The sequence below is a fragment of the Dipodomys spectabilis genome, unplaced genomic scaffold (assembly GCF_019054845.1).
Source record: "Dipodomys spectabilis isolate Male_0828 unplaced genomic scaffold, ASM1905484v1 ptg000039l, whole genome shotgun sequence".
NCBI classification, from domain to species: Eukaryota; Metazoa; Chordata; class Mammalia; order Rodentia; family Heteromyidae; genus Dipodomys; species Dipodomys spectabilis.
Genome location: NW_024870716.1, coordinates 10,661,565 through 10,681,759, shown reverse-complemented (window position 1 = coordinate 10,681,759; position 20,195 = coordinate 10,661,565). Strand labels below are relative to the sequence as shown.

At 46.7% G+C, this 20,195-nt stretch overlaps 1 pseudogene; it reads left to right on the top strand.

The window, feature by feature from the left end:
• The first annotated feature begins 18,167 nt into the window (after positions 1-18,167).
• On the top strand, positions 18,168-19,588 carry LOC122106219 (annotated as a pseudogene).
• Positions 19,589-20,195: the final 607 nt, after the last annotated feature.

Sequence of the window (20,195 nt, the reverse complement as noted above, 5' to 3'; positions counted from 1 at the left end):
AGTGTGCCCAGTAGAGGAAGCCATAGCACAGCAATGAACTGTTCCACACAGTAACCAGGAGGAAGCACCACCTCACAAGGCCAAGCAGGCATGAGACCTTGCTGGGCCCTTTGCTCCAGAGGGGATCTGACAAGACAGGGAGCTGATGGGTAGGGCTGCATTCTATTTTTGATCCTCACAGTGCATGAGCAGATCAGAAGGTAACTACATGCAGGGGCAGGACTAGGGCTGTTGGGATAAAGGATTGAAACCACTGTTTACACAGCAAGAAAAATACATGCTCATTGTGGTGGTACACACTCGTAGTCCCAGCAACTCAAGAGGCTTGAGAATCAAGACTAGGCTCTCTCATAGCTTTACAATGAGGAGAGCAGTGAATGTTGATCATTTAAGTTTTATAAGACTGGTTATTAGTTCAGGTCAAGTTAGAAAAAAGATCTAGTCAGTCAAAGCCAAAAGTTGGGTCCTGTTAACCCATTAAAATCGATCTTTTAGCCTTGTCAAGAGATACCTGGTATTTCACATATGATATTGGGAGTTGACCCATTGGAACTTGGATAGTGAGAATCCTTGGATATCTTTAATCAGGCAAGCCCAGAGATACCTCTCTAATTTAGAATAGGAGCCGTTGACATCCTGGCCACTTACAAATATTGTCTAATGGTTGCTAGAGGACATGATTATGTATGTATGATCATGTATATATGATCATGCATATGGGTCATATATGTTTCCCCGGCTTAGAAAGAATAATTTTAGTAGATAACAGCTGCTGTTTTCAATCTTTAACTCTCATTTCCTGCAATTGGAGTAAAAATAATTTTTCCTTGATTAAAAAAATGTCAATTTCATTCTACTAAAATAAATCCATGCTAAAACTCTTTATTGGTGACACTCTGCTATTTGTAGAATACCCTCAATTTTTTTTTTTCATGCCTGGAACTCAGAGACCTGTAATTCAGGTAGGATTTGGAAACTGAGGGAACCAATCATCCATTTTCTCATGATAGAAAATAGCCTCAGACTGGGGTTGAACCTCACCATCTATGGAAAGCATTTGTTAAGAGACAATGTGAAAGACCATTTGCTGGGCCCGTGAATGAACAGAAAGCCCAACCACCCAGGGCCCCTCCTTTGCCTGTGTGCATTTGGATCTGAGCCATGCGCTGCTAGTCATTGACAATCATGTTGGGCTCCAGGAAAAATAGAATTCACCATGAAGAATCTTGGTGGACAAAAAGCAAACCGACTCTCAGATGGACAATACCTTCTTCTCACCATCTTCAGTAAAATAGCCAAAAGGTACAGATGACCTGAGAGCTTCTAGAGTCAAATATTGAGCTACTGTTCAATCAGGCCACAGTTTTGGCTTGGGACTGCTATGACTAACTATGTATGTCTTTTTTTTCCTACCCCTAGTTCTCTATATTTAACCTGTAGTCACACCTATGACCCTGAGGATGGCTGAAAATGGACTTAAGTGCTATAATTCCAGTGGCTAGCTTTATAAATCATCTTTCCTGTCTTTCACCATGTCTAATTATTTGCCATATGAGGACCTGTGGCTTGGTCTAATGTGAAACTCCTGGATTCAGAGTGTGCAGTCCGAACAGCCAGTAGCAGCCTTGGTGAGTCATGCAGGAGAGATTTTTGTCACTCGCAATGAGTTACCCCTAGGTAAAGAGGTAAAACGAATTGGTTTCCTTAAGCTGTAGAATAATTCTTACTCCAGTGACTTTTCCTTGTCTCTCTTACTTGGGCAACTATTGGCTGCTTTTTTGCCCCATTCAGTGAAGCAGAGAAATGAGTAGAGTTAGAGACCCTTTGGATTCCTGGTAAGTCCTCTGCAGTCGTGCACCATTGGATCTTGCTTTCTTCTTACTTCAACACTCTTTCCTACTTGAGAAAAGTTGAAATCCTGTGTGTGTGCCTTGTTTTTGAGCTCTTTCTATTTGAACTTAAGCCAGTTCTTTCTATGTTGGGAAGGTCAAAACAATGCAGGAACAATTAATAAAAAATTTGTCCTTGTGAGAGAAAAATTTAAGAATGCAAGGTTTGAGAATGAGGTTATTTTGGGAGAACGCTTTTGAAAATTAAGAATCAAACCACTGCTGGTAATCAATGGCTCATGCCTGTAATCCTAGCTACTAGGAGGCTGAGATCTGAGGACCTCGGTTTGAAGCCAGTCCAGCAGGAGAGTCTGTGAGAGTCTTATCCCCAAATTACAGAAACAGCCAGAAGTGGTGCAGTGGCTGAAGTAGTAGAGTGCTAACCTTGAGTACAAAGCCCAGAGACAGTGCCCAGGTCCAGAGTTCTAGCCCCAGGAGAAACAAAAAGCAAACCAGAACAAAACCACAAAAAGAAGAATCAAATCACTGCCTGTATCTTACCCCCTAGGCAATATTATACCTGAGTAACTGACTAAAAAGAAAAAAAAAATGGCAAAGGATAATTTATGTAGAAGTGGACTCTGGATTAATGGAATTTGTTTTTGTGTTATTTTATATATGTCTATCAGTGTGTTCTACAATGATTAGCTTAATGGAGGCCAAAATTATATGGGGACAGCAACAGTCTTTAGATGTGGGCCCTTTCTTCAGCCACTAACATAAAAATTACTCCAAATCAAAAAGTGCATCATTGGGCAAAACTCAGCCTGTTCTTGGATTTCCTAAAAACAACTGGACAATGTAATTGAGATTATTTGCACTTTCTTAGCTGAGGTTCACATATAAGTGAAAACTCTGTGTGTGTGTGTGTGTGTGTGTGTGTGTGTGCATGTGCGCTAGTTCTGGAACTTGAACCCAGGGCATAGAGGATATCCTTGGAACCCCGGGCATGGGAGAAGTTCCTGGACTTTATTTTTCCCCCTCAAGGCTAGAATTTGATCTCTTCAGCTACAGCTTGCCTTTGGCTTTTTGATAGTTAGTTGCAGATAAATTTATGAGACTCTGGGCTGGCTCAGATTTTGGCCTCAGTAGGTAGGGTTATAGATATGAGTCACTGGCACCTGGATACAATGATTCTTAACTGTAAAATTACAGCTGATGAAGTATATGTTTTTTCTTTTGTTCTTTCTTCCATCTGTGCTAGATTATTAGAGTTTGCCAGAGAACCATGGAGACATCCAGGTACAGAGAAGAAAGAAAGGTTTATTGCTGGGAAAGGGGCCGGCAAGGCCTCTCCTCACAAGGGAGAAGTGGCGAAGCACCGGCTGTTGTCTGAGGTGACCTGTATAACCTAGAAGGTTTGGGAGGGGCTAGAGTGGAGGCAGAGACCCTGGTAAGAAAGTCTGGGCCAGGGGCTTCATCATGGTGGACTAGGATTTATGGTTGCTATCCAAGTAGTTGATAAGGGATCCTACAGCTGCCCAGACCTGAAGGTCACTCTAAGGGGATCTTGTTGCCTTATATGGTGGTAGCTGCCCCAGAGAAGTGTCATCCCAAGGTAGAGGGGATTGGAGGCTGATTATTTACTGCCTTTACTAAGTGGGCCTACTGTTGTTTAGGAAGGGAGCATGCTCAGCTGTGGAGAAGGGAAGGAGTAGATTAAGTTATGGGAAGGGAGCTCGTTTTGCTAACAATCTGCCACTTGCAAGAATCCTAGTTTTCCGCTGCCAGGAGGCAATGGCTTATGCTTGTAATCCTAACTACTTAGGAGATTGAGATCTGAGTATCTCAGTTCAAACCCAGCCCTGGTAGAAAATCCAAGACACTCTTACCTGCAATTAATCAGGAAAAAGTTGGAATTAGAGGCAAGGTTCAAATGGTAGAGCACCAGACCTTACCAAAAAGGCCTAGGAAGGTAAAGGCTGGAGTACTTGCACAAAAAAGAAATAGTTATTGGTTTGCCTAAATTCTTACCTCATCCAGGTCTAACTAAAGACAAGAATTCAGCAATTAACTCTCAAAGGCTCCACTAAATCAAAAAAATTACAGGGGCTAGGTCCTTTTTAACAAACTCAACAGGCTGCTGTGACTGTCTAATTGAGGGTTTACAAAGGTCTAAAACAAATAATCGTGATAATCCTGATCAGTTTCATTCTGTTGTAATTTGCATAAAACTCTCTCAAGAGGCTATTAACCAATTTACATAGATAACTTTTGGTGTGATGAAGCAACAGGAAAGACCAGAGTTGTCCAGACAAAAAGACATTGTAAGTCACAAAACATGTTCTACATATAACTTTCAGTTTTCTTATAGCTTAAATCAGGAAATGCAAAAGATAACAGGAAAAGTAAATTTTCATATTTTATTTTAAAAACACATGAAGCAGTACATTTCAGTGAAAAATATTGAGATATATGATATTCTATAGATGTTCTATAATGATATTTTTATTATTATTTTATTGCAAAGATGCTGTATAGAGGGGTTACAGTTACATGAGTAGGGTAATGAGTACATTTCATAGTGAGCATTGTTACTTCCTTTATTATTTTTCCCCCTACCATCACTTCCTTCCCCACCTTCCCAACTCCTCCTGCCCCCCAACCTCGACATTGTAAAGTTCATTTTCAATATAGTGTCCTGTACATCTCATCATAACAATGGGTCAGCCTGCATCCTCATTTAAGCATTCTGCAATATCCCTTCCCTTCCCCAAATTACCAAAATATATATATAAGGTGCAGAACACCAGCATCAAATCCAGTGAAAATGGGTTATACCATGGAGAAAGAACATACAATAGGAACAAAAGAATCACACAGTGTATTGTAAGTACATTAAAAGCACTAGAAAGAAAGAGAAAAAAAAAAACCTCTTGTGTCCCTGTCTTGGGGTACATTTTGCTTACCATTATCTCATATGGTTGTATGTACATAGCCTTTGACCTACTCTGCTTGTGCTAGACATGTACTAGCCACTGTAAATAAGGGAAACTATGGGACCTATGTTTCTTTGGGCCTGGCTTATTTAATATGAATTTTTCCAAGTCTTTCCATTTCTTTCTTTTTTTTGGGTGGGGGGGTCTGGTCGTGGGGCCTGAACTCTGGGCCTGGGCGCTGTCCCTCAGCTCTTCAGCTCAAGGCTAGCGCTCTACCACTTGAGCCACAGCGCCACTTCCGGCTTTTTTCTTTTTGCTTATGTGGTGCTGAGGAATCAAACCCAGGGCCTCAAGCATGCAAGGCAAGCACTCTACCACTGAGCCACCTTCCCAGCCCCGTCTTTCCATTTCTTAACAAAAGAAGCAATGCCATTTTTTCTGATGGAGGCATAGAATTCCATTGTGTGTATTATATAATGATATTTTTTGAGGATGAGAATTCTGTACCCCATTTGGTGTTTTGCAATTCCAGCACATCTCTGATTGTTAAACTCACTTTTCCTTTTTCCCAAACATTCAGCATTAAGAACCCTTCTCTTGTTTTCTCAAATCAATATTCCCATCATGACATTTTAATATTCAAACAAGAAAATTTACGGTTGCTGGGGTAGATTTCTGTACATTTCGAAAATGCATTGATTGTACCCTGAATATACCAACATATAATCTAAAATGAACATAAAGTATACAGTACTGCAATATAAATATTTTATATAAAAATTAAGGTAATATCATGTATTGAAATTAGGGCACTGGTGGCTCATGCTTGTAATCCTAGCTACTCAGGAGGCTGAGATCTGAGGATAGCAGTTCAAAGCCAGCCTGAGCAGGAAGGTCTGTGAAATTCTTATCTCCAATAAACCTCTTGAAAACTGGAAGTGGTGCTGTGGCTCAAGTGGTAGACCACTTGCCTTAAGCTGAAGAGCGCAGGGACAGTGCCCAAGCCCAGAGTTCAAGCCCCACAACTGATCAAAAATAAAAGAAACTAAGATATTACCATATTATTAAATTACTCTATAAAATATTTACTGTCACCATTATCAAATAGTAATATGAAGTGATGGTGTTGCTGCTCACCTTCCTTTGTAAAGGAGCTTCTCCTTGCACTAACTTTTGCCTGGGTCCCTTCCCTGAAACCCATAGACTCTTAGATGTCCCTAGATACCAGTTACCTCCCAGCAGCCTCTGCTCTGTCTGGCTTACAATTACCCCATTTTTCCTACCAACCCATTATACTTCAGTTCTCATGCCCAAAAGTATCTTTTGGAGAATAGTAGCCCCAGTCTTTAGATGGTAATGATATCAAATGCATCATCTCTTTCTCACTTATAGAAGAAAGGGAGGCAGGACTCTTCGCCCCGTCTGTGGGCTCTTGCTGGGGCTGGATGGCAGGCAGCAGCGGCACAGGAGGCTCTGCAGTGGGGTTCTCCAGGGGCCCAGGGGCCCCAGCCTCTCCAGGGACAGGCTTCAAGTATTTTTGAAGATGCGTATCTTCACAGCCTTGCTGCTCCTGCCTGACCTCTGTCTTCAGGGGGACTGAGAGGTCTGAGGGGGCCTCGGCAGCAGGGGCCTGGGCGGCTGCCAGCATCATGTCCTGGCACTCTGTGCTCTCCCCTGTAAGGCACAGCAGCAGCTCCTTCAGCTCCTTCCTCTTCCTCTTCTTCTCCTGGGACAGCTGGCTCACACACTCGTCTTTCTCCTGATACAGCTTCTCCAGGACTTCTATCTGTTCTTTGTAGAACACAATGATCTCTTCGATGGCACTCACTTGTTGTGACAGCTGGCTGCAGCGATGGTGGAGGTCATCCACGTGACTCTGGGGGTGCCCCTTGCCAGCCAGGTCTTCAGGGAAGCAGATGTGCAGCTGCTTCTTGGGCGCCTGTGTGTCCTGCTTCCTCTTGCCAAACAGCCTGTGGATGCAGCGCTGGGGGAAGGCGGCCTGGCTCTCCAGCTTTCTCTGGCAGTGGGCTGCCAGCTGACTCAGGCACCCACAGTGGGCCTGCTGCTCCTGCAGCTGCCTGCTCATCCTCGCCTTCCTGCCTTCTGCGATGGACAGTGTGTCCATGTAAAAAGCCCACATGCTCTGCGGGTTGTCTACGTCCTCTGGGACAGTCACATCATGGGGAGTCGCCTCCTCACCCTTGTCTTCTTCTTGGCTCAGGCCTTCATCTTCCCTGGGGAAAGCCAGGGCGCTCAGCTGGGCCCGCAGCTGCGCATTCTCCTGTCTTGTTGCTTCCAGACACTTCAGAGTGTCCTGTAACTTCTCCCTTTCCATCTGGGCCAGCAACTTGCCCTGCACCTGCTCCTGCTTCAGCTGGTCCATCAGATGGCTCTGATTCAGCAGGTGCTGCTGCAGGGCCTCCTTCTCTGACATCAGCTGCTGGTTAGTGGCCCTGTGCTGTTTGCAGGTGGCGCTCAGCTCCTGCACCTGGGCCAGGTACTTGTCATGCAGCTCCTGCACACCTTCAGTTGATTGGCGCTTGAACTCAGCCAAGTCTTTTCGTTCTCCTAACTTCTCTTCAAGCTAATCCAGCTTCTCCTGCTGGGTTGTCTTCTGCTGTTCTGCGTGCAGGATGCTGGCGAGCTCCTCCTTCTCAACACTCAGCCTCTGCAAGGCATCCTGCAGCTGGGCCAGCTCTTCTTTCAGTTCACGAAGTGCACCAGTGTGCATCTCAATATCTAGTGTTCCTTCTCCATCTTCTCGAGGATCTTGTGTCAGTCCTCGGCATGCTATTTCCATTCCTCAACCTTCTTCTGCAACATCCACAGCCACTCCAATATCCATAGGTTCTGGAGACTGAGGCTCTGGTTCTCCTCCACCTGGAGTGCAGTTGCTCCTCTAGGGTCTTGAGCTCCTTCTGCAACTGCAGGGTGTGGGCCTGCAGCTGCTGCTCAGCCTGAGCTGGCCCTGCAGGCAGCTCTGGGGGCCGCAGCTCTGACAGCTGCTCTCTCAGCTCCACCAGCTTGCTCTCCAGCTCCAACACCTGCCTCACCCCTTGCTCCTTCTCCTCTCTCAGCTGGCTCACCTGCTCTAGCAGCTGCTGGACTTTCTCCTTCCCCGTGGAGCTCTCCAGCCTCAGGTCCTCTGCAAAGGTGTCTCTTTCCACCTTTAATGTTGCTACCAACCCTTTCATATGGTTGTGTTTCCAACTCTGCCTGCTCCATTAGTGCCTCTTCGAATGTGTGGATTTGGATGTTCATGTCGCCTTCTTTATCAGGAGCACTTCCAGCCTCTCCTGCAGCTCGGTGTTCTCATCCTCCAGGTCTTCATAGCTTCTGCCTTTTCCTGGAGCTGCAGCTTCACGCAATTCAGGGCTTTCATGAGCTCTATGTTGTTCTGCTAGGTCTCATTCTGCATGGTGGAGACTGCAGACAACGTTGTTTCCTAGCTCTGTCATGTGCTGGTGTGCAGCCTGCAGGCAGTTGGTAAGACCTTCCTGCTCCAGTGCTCTTTCATTGGCCACCTGCTGCATGTGTGGCAGGGAAGGCTGTAAATCTAATTTTTCAGAAATCAACAGCTGTATCAATAGCGACAGCTTGTGTGGCTCCAGCTCTGCTTTCAGGGCTTTGTGCACACAGACCATCTTCTCATTCTCTTTCCTCTGTTATGCTGCAGCTCTTTCATTTCCTGCTTCAGTTGTTGGATCTCTGCTGGTTTTGTATTGTGCTGGAGTCCAGGCAAGCACCAGGTGTTGGTTGTGTCTCTCCAGGTCCTTGGTGTTGTTGGGACCTGTGACACTCTTGACCCTGGCTGCTTTGACAGTGCCCAGGAATGGGGGGGGGCTCAGGGTTTGTATGGTCTTGGGCCACACCCTTGAGTAAGGAGTCCCCAGCAGTGTTTGTCTTGGGGTTACCTCCTTCTTTAATTTTCTTCTTGTTCTTGTAATCTGCAGGCTTAGCAGGACCATTCTTCTGCTGGTATTCTTGCAGTTGTTTCTTTCCTGCAGCTAATTTTTTTTGTCTTTCACGCTCAGATATCCCAGCACTGGGATGTCGAGGGGGGGGGGCACATTCCTAGGCTCTCTAAAATCAACTCTATTCTTACAATCACCACTAGCTGTCTACCTCCACTATACCTCCTAATCACCTTGAATCGCTCACTCACCACTCACCACTTCCACCTCTCTCAACTGCTGTAGTGGTGTGAACCTATAGAGGGGAATCCCAGTGCTACGTGGCAACATAGGGTGTGGGAATGGCCTAAACCCATGTATCCCTTTGGTTAGAGAGAAACAAGGAAAATTTGGAGGTGTTGCCAGAATCTTGTGATCCAGGCAGAATGGGTGGAGGCCCAATGACAGCTTGTCCTGCTGCCCTTCCCTTATGTATCTCTGCCCAATATGGGTCAGTGAGGGAGCAGCTCTTGTTGGGTGCCTGCACAGATACATCTGTTCATATCAGGAGATCTCTACCACACAATTGTAATTACTCAGTGATTCCAAGAGTTAGTTGTTTGGCCAATGCTCTAGACCTTCTTGTGTTTGAGATTCTCATGATCAGGTTTGGTGGATCAGACTTCCAGAATTCAGGTGGTGAATGAGAAACTGGCAGCAGGAACAGTTTTCACTGTATAGTCTCAACTTTGCCCCATATTTTCAGGTCTTAGAAATGCCTCGTCAATGCCATGCAGTCCTCCAGACTGCCCTACTTTTACCACTCCCCTCCTTCCAGGTGCTTGTGGTGTATCTGCCTACTTCTTGGTGCAATAACCAGTGGGGCTGAAGCTCGCCCCTTGCTGTCCTCATCGCCTCAAGGCTCAGCCCGCTGGAGGGGTCAGGGCATCCAGGCTGATGTCACCAACTCACGGGGTGGGTTGTCAAGAGGTGTCAAGAAGTGGTTGGACAGTGGGTGGCTTGGGGGAGGTGCAGGAATAACAGTTGAAACTGTTGGAGCTATTCGAGTGGGGGAGGTACACAACCTATTGTAATAACCCATGGGGCCCCAATAATCAGTGGGGCCCAATAGTCAGTGTGACCCCCATGGCCTGGCCTGTGGGAGGGGGCAGGGCATCAAGAGGTGGGCCTTACCCCTCCACAGACCTGGCCACTGACAGAGCAGGGCTTTGAGAGGCTGACGTCACCACCACACAGGGCAAGCTGCAAAAAGGGGCAGGGCATGCTGCCAGTAGGGCATGCTGCTGGAAGGGGAGGGGTGCGCTACTGGAGGGGTGAGGCGTCAAGCCCTACATGGCAAGCTGTCAGGAAGTGATTAGGCAGTGGGCAGCTTGGGGGAGAAGCATGAATGGCAGTTGGAAAACTGTTATGGGAAAACCATTAGTGGAAGAACCTATAGGGAAAAATAGTTACTACAGTTAGGGGAGGAGTAGGAGTGGAGGAAGAGGCAGCAGGAGGGGAAAGCCTGCTGGAGCAGAGCAGGGCAGGCCTGTGGAGGACAGGGCAAGCCTTGAGAGGCCATTTGGGGCTTCTCGAGGAAGCCATTTGGGGCCTCCACTGAAGGTCATTGGGGCCTCCTGGAGGGTCATTTAGGACCTTCCTCTAGAGAGGCCTGTGGAGAGGCACCGTCCAGAGCAGAGCAGGGCAGGCCTGTGGAGAGTGGAGAGGCCTGCAGAAGGGGAGGAAGGGAAGAAAGGGAAAAACCTTCCGCTTTGGAGCTTTGGAGCATTGGAGGTCAGAGTTTGGACATTTGCACACCGACTAACTGGTGGTTTGAAGACCAACTAATAAAGGTGTGGGGGGGCGGTGCTCAGGACTGCCTATTGGAGCCTTGGAGGTTTGGTGGTTGAGGCTGCTCTTGGTTCTGGGTATCTCTCCCAGGACAAGGTAGTCTCAAGTCCCCTTTCTGGTGTAAATAGTGTAAATAAACTTCTTTTGTTCACCTCTTGCTGTGCCTCGATGGATTGTCTTGCTCTCTGGAGATGATAAGTTTTGGAGGCTCCAGTGAGATAATCCATTTGGACAGCAGCAGGCCTTGGCCCTAGGGAAACCCCCTTGTAGGTGAGTGTCTCAGCCCTCAGGGGTGAGAACCTCCCTGGAATGTTTGCTTCCCGAGGACCAGTGTGGACAAGAATCATTTGGGAACCCTTTAGGGGTGAGTCTGGGCAAGTTTGTCAGGCTGTTTTTAGGAAAACCTTGAGAGGACATCTGGGGCCTCCTCAAGAGGCCATCTGGGACTTCCTCCAGAGGTCATCTGGGGCTTCCTTGAGAAGCCATCTGGGGCCTCCTTGAGAGGTCATGTGGGCCTCCTTGAGAGGCCATTTGGGAGTTCTTCTGGAGGTCATTTGGGGCTTTTCAGAGGCTATCTGTGACTTCCTTGAGGATCATCTGAGGCCTCCTTGACAGGCCATCTGTGACCTCCTTGAGGGGTCATCTGGGACCTCCTGCAGAGGTCATCTGGGGCTTCCTTGAGAGGCCATCTGGACCTTGAGAGGTCATCTGGGGTGTCCTCAAGAGACCATCTGGGAACTCCTCTGGAGCTCATCTGGAGCTTCCTTGAAAAGCCATCTGGGACATCCTTGGGAGGTCATTTGGGTCTCCTTGCAGAGGCCATTTGGGACTTCTTCTGGAGGTCATTGGGGACTTCTTCACGAGGGCATCTGAGACCTCCTAGAGAGGTCATCTGGGAGATGTGGGACATGTGGGTTAAGTGTCTGTTGCTATTTGTTTGTGTGTGTTTGCTGATAATTCTATCCGTGTCTTGTATACACCTCTGCTTACTCTTTTTTTCTAGGATAGGAGAACAATGTCCTAAAGTTCTCGTAAGTGAAACTGTAACTGAAAAAACTTCTCCCCCAGTGTTACAGGATCCCCCAGAGGAAGACACACTGGCGTGCTCTCCCCCCTATTCTATGTCATCCGCACCTCAAATATTAAGTCCCTCCAATACTAGAAGTGGTTCCTTGTACCAGCCTGAGGTGGTACAAGGTGGTACAGTCCCCTTATTACCCTTGAGACAGACACATGGGGAGATGGTAGGCAAACCCCGTTTCTAGTGTATGTTCCCTTTACAACCAGTGACCTGTATAACTGGAAACAACAAAATCCATTCTTTTCTGAAAAACCTCAGGGCCTCATCTCCTTATTAGAGACAGTGTTTTTCACACACCAGCCTACCTGAGACGATTGCTAGCAACTTTTACAGGTGCTTTTCACCTGGGAGGAAAGGGAGCGAATCTGACTCAGTGCCTTGAAGGTGGTCCTTGGATCAGATGGTTTACCCACTGATGACCCAGTCCATTTGGAGCGAGTCTTTCCCCTGACTTGCCCAAGCTGGCATTACAACAGCGATTGAGGTAAGGAGGCGCTTACCAATTATTGCCAGACTCTGTTAGCAGGGATACAGGCAGCAGCTAGGAAGCCAACTAATTTATCTAAGGTGAGTGAGACTGTACAGCTCCCCAGTGAGTCCTCTGCTGCTTTTCTAGAATGTCTCTTGGAGGCCTATGGAACCTATACACCCATAGATCCTGAGGCCCCAGAGAATCAAAGAGCCCTAAATGTGGCCTTCGTTACCCAGTCGGCCCCAGATATTAGAAGAAAGCTTCAAAGTTAGAAAGTTTGTCAGGGAAACGTGTTATCTGAGCTGGTAGTGGTTGCCCAGCGGGTGTTTGACAACAGAGAAACCCTGGAAGAAAAACAAAGAAAGTGGATTCGAATTTTGGTAGCAGCACCAGAACAGGATCAAGAAACCCTTGGTGAAGACAGTATCATTCATTTGCAAATGGCAGTAGGTACTGAACTAGATCAATGTGCTTATTGCAAGCAAAATGGACATTGGAAAAAGGAATGTCCAAAGAGGAGAAACATGGAAAATGACAGATTAAGTAAGCAAGTTAATCGCCTGGAAACTGTGTTCAACAAAAAAATGTGGTGACACTGGCTTGAAAAAGACTCTGAATCTCCAGCATGTGCCAGTCAAAACACACAGAAAGGTTAAAAGTGCATTGAACAGCAAACTGGAGAAAACTAAGAAAGAATTATTGGGTGTGAAGAAAAGGTTTGAAGACATAAATCATGAACTTGTAAGAGTCAAAGATGAGAACAAAATCCTCAAATGAACCTGGAAAACACTCAGGATCAAATGGAATCTAAGTACATCAGCCTGGGTGAGCATGAGACAAAGCTGGGGGCCACAGTTCAGAGGCTGAAGGAGGCACAGGATGCCAGTGATGCCATTCTTGCTGATTATAAGCAAGGCCAGGAGGGGATCCTGATGCTGCATGCAGAAATCAAGGCCCAGAAAGAGCAGTTAGCGGAGCAGGCACAGAAGTGCCATATCAGAGAAGAAGCAGCCAAGAAAAGTAAACAGTAAAACATCATGCTCAAGAAAGAGATTGTTACTCTTCAGAAAGAGTTAAAGGACATACATGCTCTGCTAGGAAATGCTCGGGAAATGGAAAGAGCATTAGGCAGAAAAACAGAAGAGCTAAACAGACAAGTTGAAAGACCTGTCTCAAAAACACACTGAATTGAAAAATGAGAAAGAGGAGCCACTACGGAAAAAGCCCAAAACAGACTGCTGAGAGCCTCACCATAACTGTAATGCAGAAGCGGTGTGACCCACTGGAATAGGTGGACGTGCGAGAAAATCCTCTCAATAGCACCATTGAGAAATTAAAGGAGGAGCTGAAGATCCAGCAAAGGTGTTATGAGAAGGAGCAGCAGCTGGACAGTCAAAGGAACTCTCCTGTGACCCCAGCAGAACACTTGCAGGTTAAGAAGGACTTTGAGAAGGAAATTGGGATCATAAAAGTGAGCTTGAGAGAAAAGGAGGAGGATACAATGGAAGAAGTCTGCAAGCTCCAGACTGAGATTCAAAGTACTAACAGGCATTACAGAAATTCGAGACCCCTGAGGTTCAGGGAAACAACCGAGCTGATCACCTAGCTCAGGAGGCCACCCTAAAACTAGTGGGGCCTCTGGAGCTACTAGTTGTTAAGATGAAAGGAAGAAGCAAAAAAGTCATCATAAGTGTGCAAATGTGGAGATGGCACTTGCCTTCTGTCTCTGTATGTCTGGTTATTTGTCACCCTGGTAAATTGTCCAGGGCCACTGCTTAAAACTGCCATGAAGACCAGTGGGGCCTCAGCTTGACAAGGCTACCCATTGTATGTAGAAAGTTGCCAGCAGGTAAATGCTGGAAAGATGAAACATGTGGAGAGGGTGTGTATTCAAGGGGCCTCACCTGGAGAATTTTGGGAAGTGGACTTCACAGAGGTAAAGCCTGCAAAGTATGGGTATCGGTATTTGTTAGTACTAGGAGACTTTTTCAGGCTGGGCTGAGGCATTCCCGACAAAAACTGACACCGCTCGCTCAGGTAACAGTTAAAAATGTACTCTATGAAATAATTCCTCGATTTGGCTTACCCATAGTAGTGGGGTCCGACAGTGGCCCGGCCTTCATGGCCCAAGTTACTTAATTGTTAGCTAAGGCCCTAAGAACTTGGAAGTTACATTGTATTGATAGACCTCAGAGTTAAGGGCAGGTGGAAAGAATGAATAGGTTCTTAAAGGAAACTTTAACTAAATTAATTACAGAGACTGGCCATGACTGGGTAAGCCTCCTCCCCTTTGCTCTCCTTCCAGCAAGATGCACCCCTTATGTTAGAGGATTCACTCCCTTCGAAATAATTTATAGTAGGCTGCCCCCTTTGGTTCCTATATTAACAGAAATGTCTAACAACAATCTGGTACAGTCCCTGCAGGCTTTGCAAGAGGTTCATTTGTTTGCCTATCCTTTGGTAGCTGAGACCCTCTGGCCTCCTAAGAAAAACTGCATCCATTCTTTCCTGCCTGGACAGCTGGCGTGCTGTGGGTAAAAAGGCATTGTGCTCCCGAATTGGAACCCAAGTGGCAGGGACCTTACTCAGTAGTGCTAACTACACTATTGGCAATTAAAGTTGCAGAAAAACAGCATTGGATTCATCACTCTCAAGTGAAACAGGCAGTGGAGCAATAACCAGAGAAGGCTCAAGATGGACTGTTGAGAGACATTCAGAGCATCCCTTAAGGATAAGACTCACCAAGTGTTAATTATTGTTAACTAGTGTGTTTATACGGTTTGCTCCTTGTTATGTTAAATTTGCATCTTAAGCCTGTTCAATGGAGGGAGAGAAGGGAAAGTTTAGGATTTGGTCCAGAAGGAATCAATGATTTGATTGGACATGAAAACCAGTGGGGAATGTAATAAATCCATGGGGCCCAGAGGGGGCGGGGCATCAAGAGGCAACCTCACTGCTCCACAGACTGGGCCACGGACAGAGCAGGGCTTTGAGAGGCTGACTTCACCACCACACAGGGCATGACGCTAAATGGGGGCGGGGCATGCCACTGAAAGGGGTGGGGTGTGGAGCCCCACATGGAAAGCTCTCAGGAAGTGATTGGGCAGTGGGCACCTTGGGGGAGGAGCATGAATGGCAGTTGGAAAACCGTTAGGGGACAACCGTTAGGGGAAGAACCTTTAGGGAAAAACAGTTACTACAGGGTTAGTGTGGAGGAAGGGGAGGAGTAGGAGTGGAGGGAAAGGCAGCAGGAGGGGAAAGCCTGCCGGAGCAGAGCCAGGCAAACCTGTGGAGAACAGGGCAAGCCTTGAGAGGCCATTTAGGGTTTCTTGAGGAGAAGCCATTTGGGGCCTCCTCGAGGGGCCATTTGGGACCTTCCTCTAGAGAGGCCTGTGCGGAGCAGAGCAGGGCAGGCCTGTGGAGAGTGGAAGGCCTGCAGAGAAGGAGAAAGGGAAGAAAGGGAAAAACCTTCCCCTTTGGAGGTTTGGAGCTTTAGAGGTCAGAGTTTGGAGGTTTGCAGACTGACTAATAAAGGTCGGGGGGGGGGGGGGGTTCAGGCTGCCTATTGGATGATGGAGGTTTGGTGGTTGAGGCTGCTCTTGGTTCTGGGTATCTATCCCAGGACAAGGTAGTCTCAAGTCCCCTTTCTGGTGTAAATAGTGTAAATAAACTTCTCTTGTACACCTCTTACTGTGCTTCAATGGATTGTTTCACTTTCCAGAGGTCATAAGTCTATATATAGGCTGTGTGTTCTGAGGATGGGGGTGGGGGGTTGGGGAATGGTTGGGAGAAAGCAAGAGGCACTTACTGGACCAGAGCAGGGCAGGACTGGGGAGAGGCCTGAGGCCTGAAGAGAGGCCTGCAAAGAGGCTACAGAGAGGCTGCAAAGAGGCCTGCAGAGAGGCCTGTGGAGGGAGAGAGACCTACAGAGAAGGAGGAAAGAAGGAAAAACCTTTCCCTTTGGAGCTTTGGAGCTTTGGAGGTCTGGAGTTTGGAGGATTTCACATCGAGGTTTGTAGATCAATTAATAAAGGTTAGGGCTGCCCATTGGAGGGTTGGAGGTTCGGTGGTCAAGGCTGCTCTTGGTTCTGGGTGGCTAGCCCAGGACAATGTAGTCAGTGTTCCCTTTTCTTGTGTAAATAGTATAAATAAAATTCTTTGGTCACCTTTAACTATGCCTCGATGGATTGTCTCGCTCTTGTGGTCATAATATTTGGAGGCCCCAGTGAGATAATCCATTTGGACAGCATGGAGCCTGGACCCCAGGAAACTCCCACGTAGGAGAATGACTTAGCCTGCAGGAGACAGCTGCTTGGAGATATTTCTCAGCCCCAGGATTCCCAGAGCTTTGCTTGAGTGTCTATTTCCTGAAGACCAATGTGGACAGGAATTATTTGGAAACCCTCCAGGGTTGAGTCTGAGCAAGCCTCCATCCTGCATCTGGGGAGACTCAGTGGAAGGCTGGATGCAGCATAACTTCCCCGAGTGTGAGGCTGGGATGAGACATCCCCTGTGCCTCCTGGAGCTTCATTGAGAAGCCATCTGGGACCTCTTCAAGAGATCATCTGGGACTTCCTCGAGAGGTCATCTAGGACCTCTTTGAGAGGCCATTTGGGGCTTCATTGAGATGCTGTCTGGGACTTCCTTGAGAGGCCATCTTGATCTTCATTGAGAAGCCATCTGGGGTCTCCTTGAGAGGTCATCTGGGACACGTGGGACATATGGGTTAAGTGTTTGTGGCTACTTGTCTGTTTGTGTTTGTTACTAGTTCTGTGCCCTATATATACCTCTGCTTACTCCTTTTTCTCCAGGATGGGAAAACAATATCTTAAAATTCTTGGAAGTGAAACTGTAACTGAAAAATCTCCTCCCCCAGTGTCACAGGATCCCACAGAAGAAGACCTACTGGTGTATTCTACCTGTGCCATCAGCACCTCCGATGTTAAGTCCACCCCATACTAGAAGTGGTTCCTTGTATCAGCCTGAGGTGGTACAAGGTGGTACAGTTCTCTTAATGCCCTTGAGACAGGCACATGGGGGAGATGGTGGGCAAACCCCGTTTCTAGTGTATGTTCCCTTTACAACCAGTGACCTGTATAACTGGAAACAACAAAATCCATCCTCTCCTGAAAAATCCCAGGGGCTCATCTCATTATTGGAGTCAGTGTTTTTCACACACCAGCCCACCTGTGATGATTGCTAGCAACTTTTACAGGTGCTTTTCACCTCAGAGGAAAGGGAGTGAATCCAGTGTGGTGCCTTGAAGGTGGTCCTTTAACTAGATGGCTCCCCCACTGATTACCCAGTCCATTTGGAGTGAGTCTTTCTACTGACTTGCCCAAGCTGGGCCTACAATAGTGATCAAGGTAAGGAGGAGCTTACCAGTTATCACCAGACTCTAGTGCAGGGATATGGGCAGAGGCCAGGAAGCCAACTTTATCTAAGTTGAGTGAGATTGGGCAGGTCCCCAGTGAGTCCCCCACTGCTTTTCTAGAACAGTTTTTGGAGGCCTAGAGGACCTATATACACCTGTAGATCCTGAGGTCCCAGGGAATCGAAAAGCCCTAAATATGGCCTTCATTACTTGGTTGGCCTCAGATATTAGAAAAAACTTCAAAGGTTGGAAGGTTTTGGGGCTGAGAAGGTGGCTCAGTGGTAGAGTGCTTGCCTTGCATGCATGTGGCCCTGGGTTCAATTACTCAGCACCACATAAGCAGGAAAAAAGCCAGAAATGGTGCTGTGGCTCAAGTGACAGAGTGCTAGCCTTGAGCTGAAGAGCTGGGGGACAGCGCACAGGCCCAGCATTCAGGCCCATGACTGGAACCCTACCCCCCCCAAAAAAGAAAGTTTTTGAGGCAAAGGTGTTATCTGAGTTGGTATCAGTTGCCCAGTGGGTATTTGATAATGGAGATATCCTAGAAGAAATTACAGTTAACAAAGGTGGTTCAAGTTTTGGTGGCAACACCAGGACAGGGATCAAGAAACCCTTGGCGAAGACTATACTTGATTTGCAAATGGCATAGGGAACCGCTAGGACTAGACCAATGTGCTTATTGCAAGCAAAATGGACATTGGAAAAAGCAATGTCCAAGGAGGAGAAAGATGGAAAACGATAGGTTAAGTAAACAAGCTAGCCACCTGGAACCTTCATATCTCCTGAGAAACATGGAAAGGAGCTCAGGGCTCTGAAATCCAACCTTAAAATCAGCTTAAAAATCAGCTCTCTGGACTTACCAAAAATGTGGTGAAAATTAAGAAAAAAATATTACACTTCTGTCTGGAAACACTGGCTTGAAGAAGACTCTGAGTATCTGGTACATGCCAGTCAAAACCCACAAAAAGGTTAAACGTGCATTGAACACCACACTGGAGAAAAATAGGAGAAAATGATCAGATGTCAAGAAAAGATTTGAAGACATAAATCAGGAACTTGTAAAACTTAAAGATGAGAATGAAATCCTCAGAATGAACCTGGAAAACACTCAGAATCAAGTGAAATCCTGGTACATCAGAGGGGGTGAGCACAAGGCCAAGCTGGGGGGGCCACAGGTGAGAGGCTGCCAATGCTGCCGTCCTTGCTGCCATAAGCAAGGCCAGGAGGCAATCCTGACACTGCATGCAGAAATCAAGGCCCAGAAAAAGGAGCCGGACATCATACAAGAATGTAGTAAGCTGAAGTGCAGCCAATTATCAACTTTGAAGAGTGTGAGCAGAAATTCAAAGCAATAGAGAAAGAACTAAAAGAGCAGTTCGTGGAGCAGACGCAAAAGTGCCATGTCAGAGAAGAGGCCAAGAAAAGCGAACAGGAAAACATCAGGCTCAAGAAGGAGATTGTCACTCTTCAGAAAGAATTTAAGGACACACATGCTCTGATGGGGAATGCCCAGGAAATGGAAAGAGCATTAGGCAAAAAACAGAAAAGCTAAACAAACAGTTGAAAGATCTGTCACAAAAATACACTGAAATGAAGAAAGAGGAAGAGAAGCTACCAGAGGAAAAGACCAGACGGCCGAGTTCCTCACCATACAAAGTCTAATGCAGAAGCAGCATGTCCCAGTGGAACAGGTGGAGGTGCTGAAAAAGTCAACAGCACCATTGAGAACTTAAAGGAGGAGCTGAAGAGCAAGCAAAGGCGCTGTGAGAAGGAGCAGCAGGCTGTGAGCAGGCTGCAGTGGCAGTTGGACAATTGAAGGAACTCTTCTGTGCTCCTGTCAGAACACGTGTAGGTTAGGGAGGCCCTTGAGAAGGAGGTTGGGATTATGAAAGTGAGCTGGAGAGAAAAGGAAGAGGAAAGCCAAAATAAAGTGGAAGTCTCCAAGCTCCCGACTGAGGTTCAGAGTACTAAACAGGTGTTAAAGAAATTAGAGACCCCTGAGGTTCAGGGAAACAACCAAAATGATGAGGTAGCTCAGGAGGCCACCCTAAAGCCAGTGGGGCCTCTAGAGCCACTAGTTAAGATTAATGGAAGAAGCATTAAAAACAGTGGTGACAAGTGTGCAAATGTGGAGATGGCACTTGTGTAAAATGATTACAGGCTCGAGCCTCTTTGTTTATATCTGGTGATTTGTCATTCTGGTAAATTACCCCAGGCAACTGCCTAAAACTTCCTTGAAAATCAGTGGGGCTTCAGCCTGCCAAGCCTATGTAATGTATGTAGAAAGTTGCAAACAGGTAAACACTGGAAAGACGGAACATGTGGAGAGAGTGCGTATGTGAGGAACCTCACCTGGTGAATTTTGGGAAGTGGACTTCATAGAGGTAAAGCCTGGAAAGTATGGGTATTGGTATTTGTTAGTACTAGTGGACTTTTTCAGGATGGGCTGAGGCATTCCTGACAAAAACTGAAACTGCTCAGGTAACAGGTAATTCCTTGATTTGGCTTACCCTTTGCAGTGGGATCCAATAATGGCCTGGCCTTCAAGGCCCAAGTTACTTAATTATTAGCTAAGGCCCTAGGAATAAATTGAAAGTTACATTGTACTGTTAGACCTCAGAGTTCAGAGCAGGTGGAAAGAATGAATAGGACCTTAAAGGAAACATTAACTAAGTTACAGAGACTGGCCATGATTGGGTAAGCCTCTTCCCCTTTGCTCTCCTCTGAGCAAGATGCAACCCTTCAAAATAATTTAT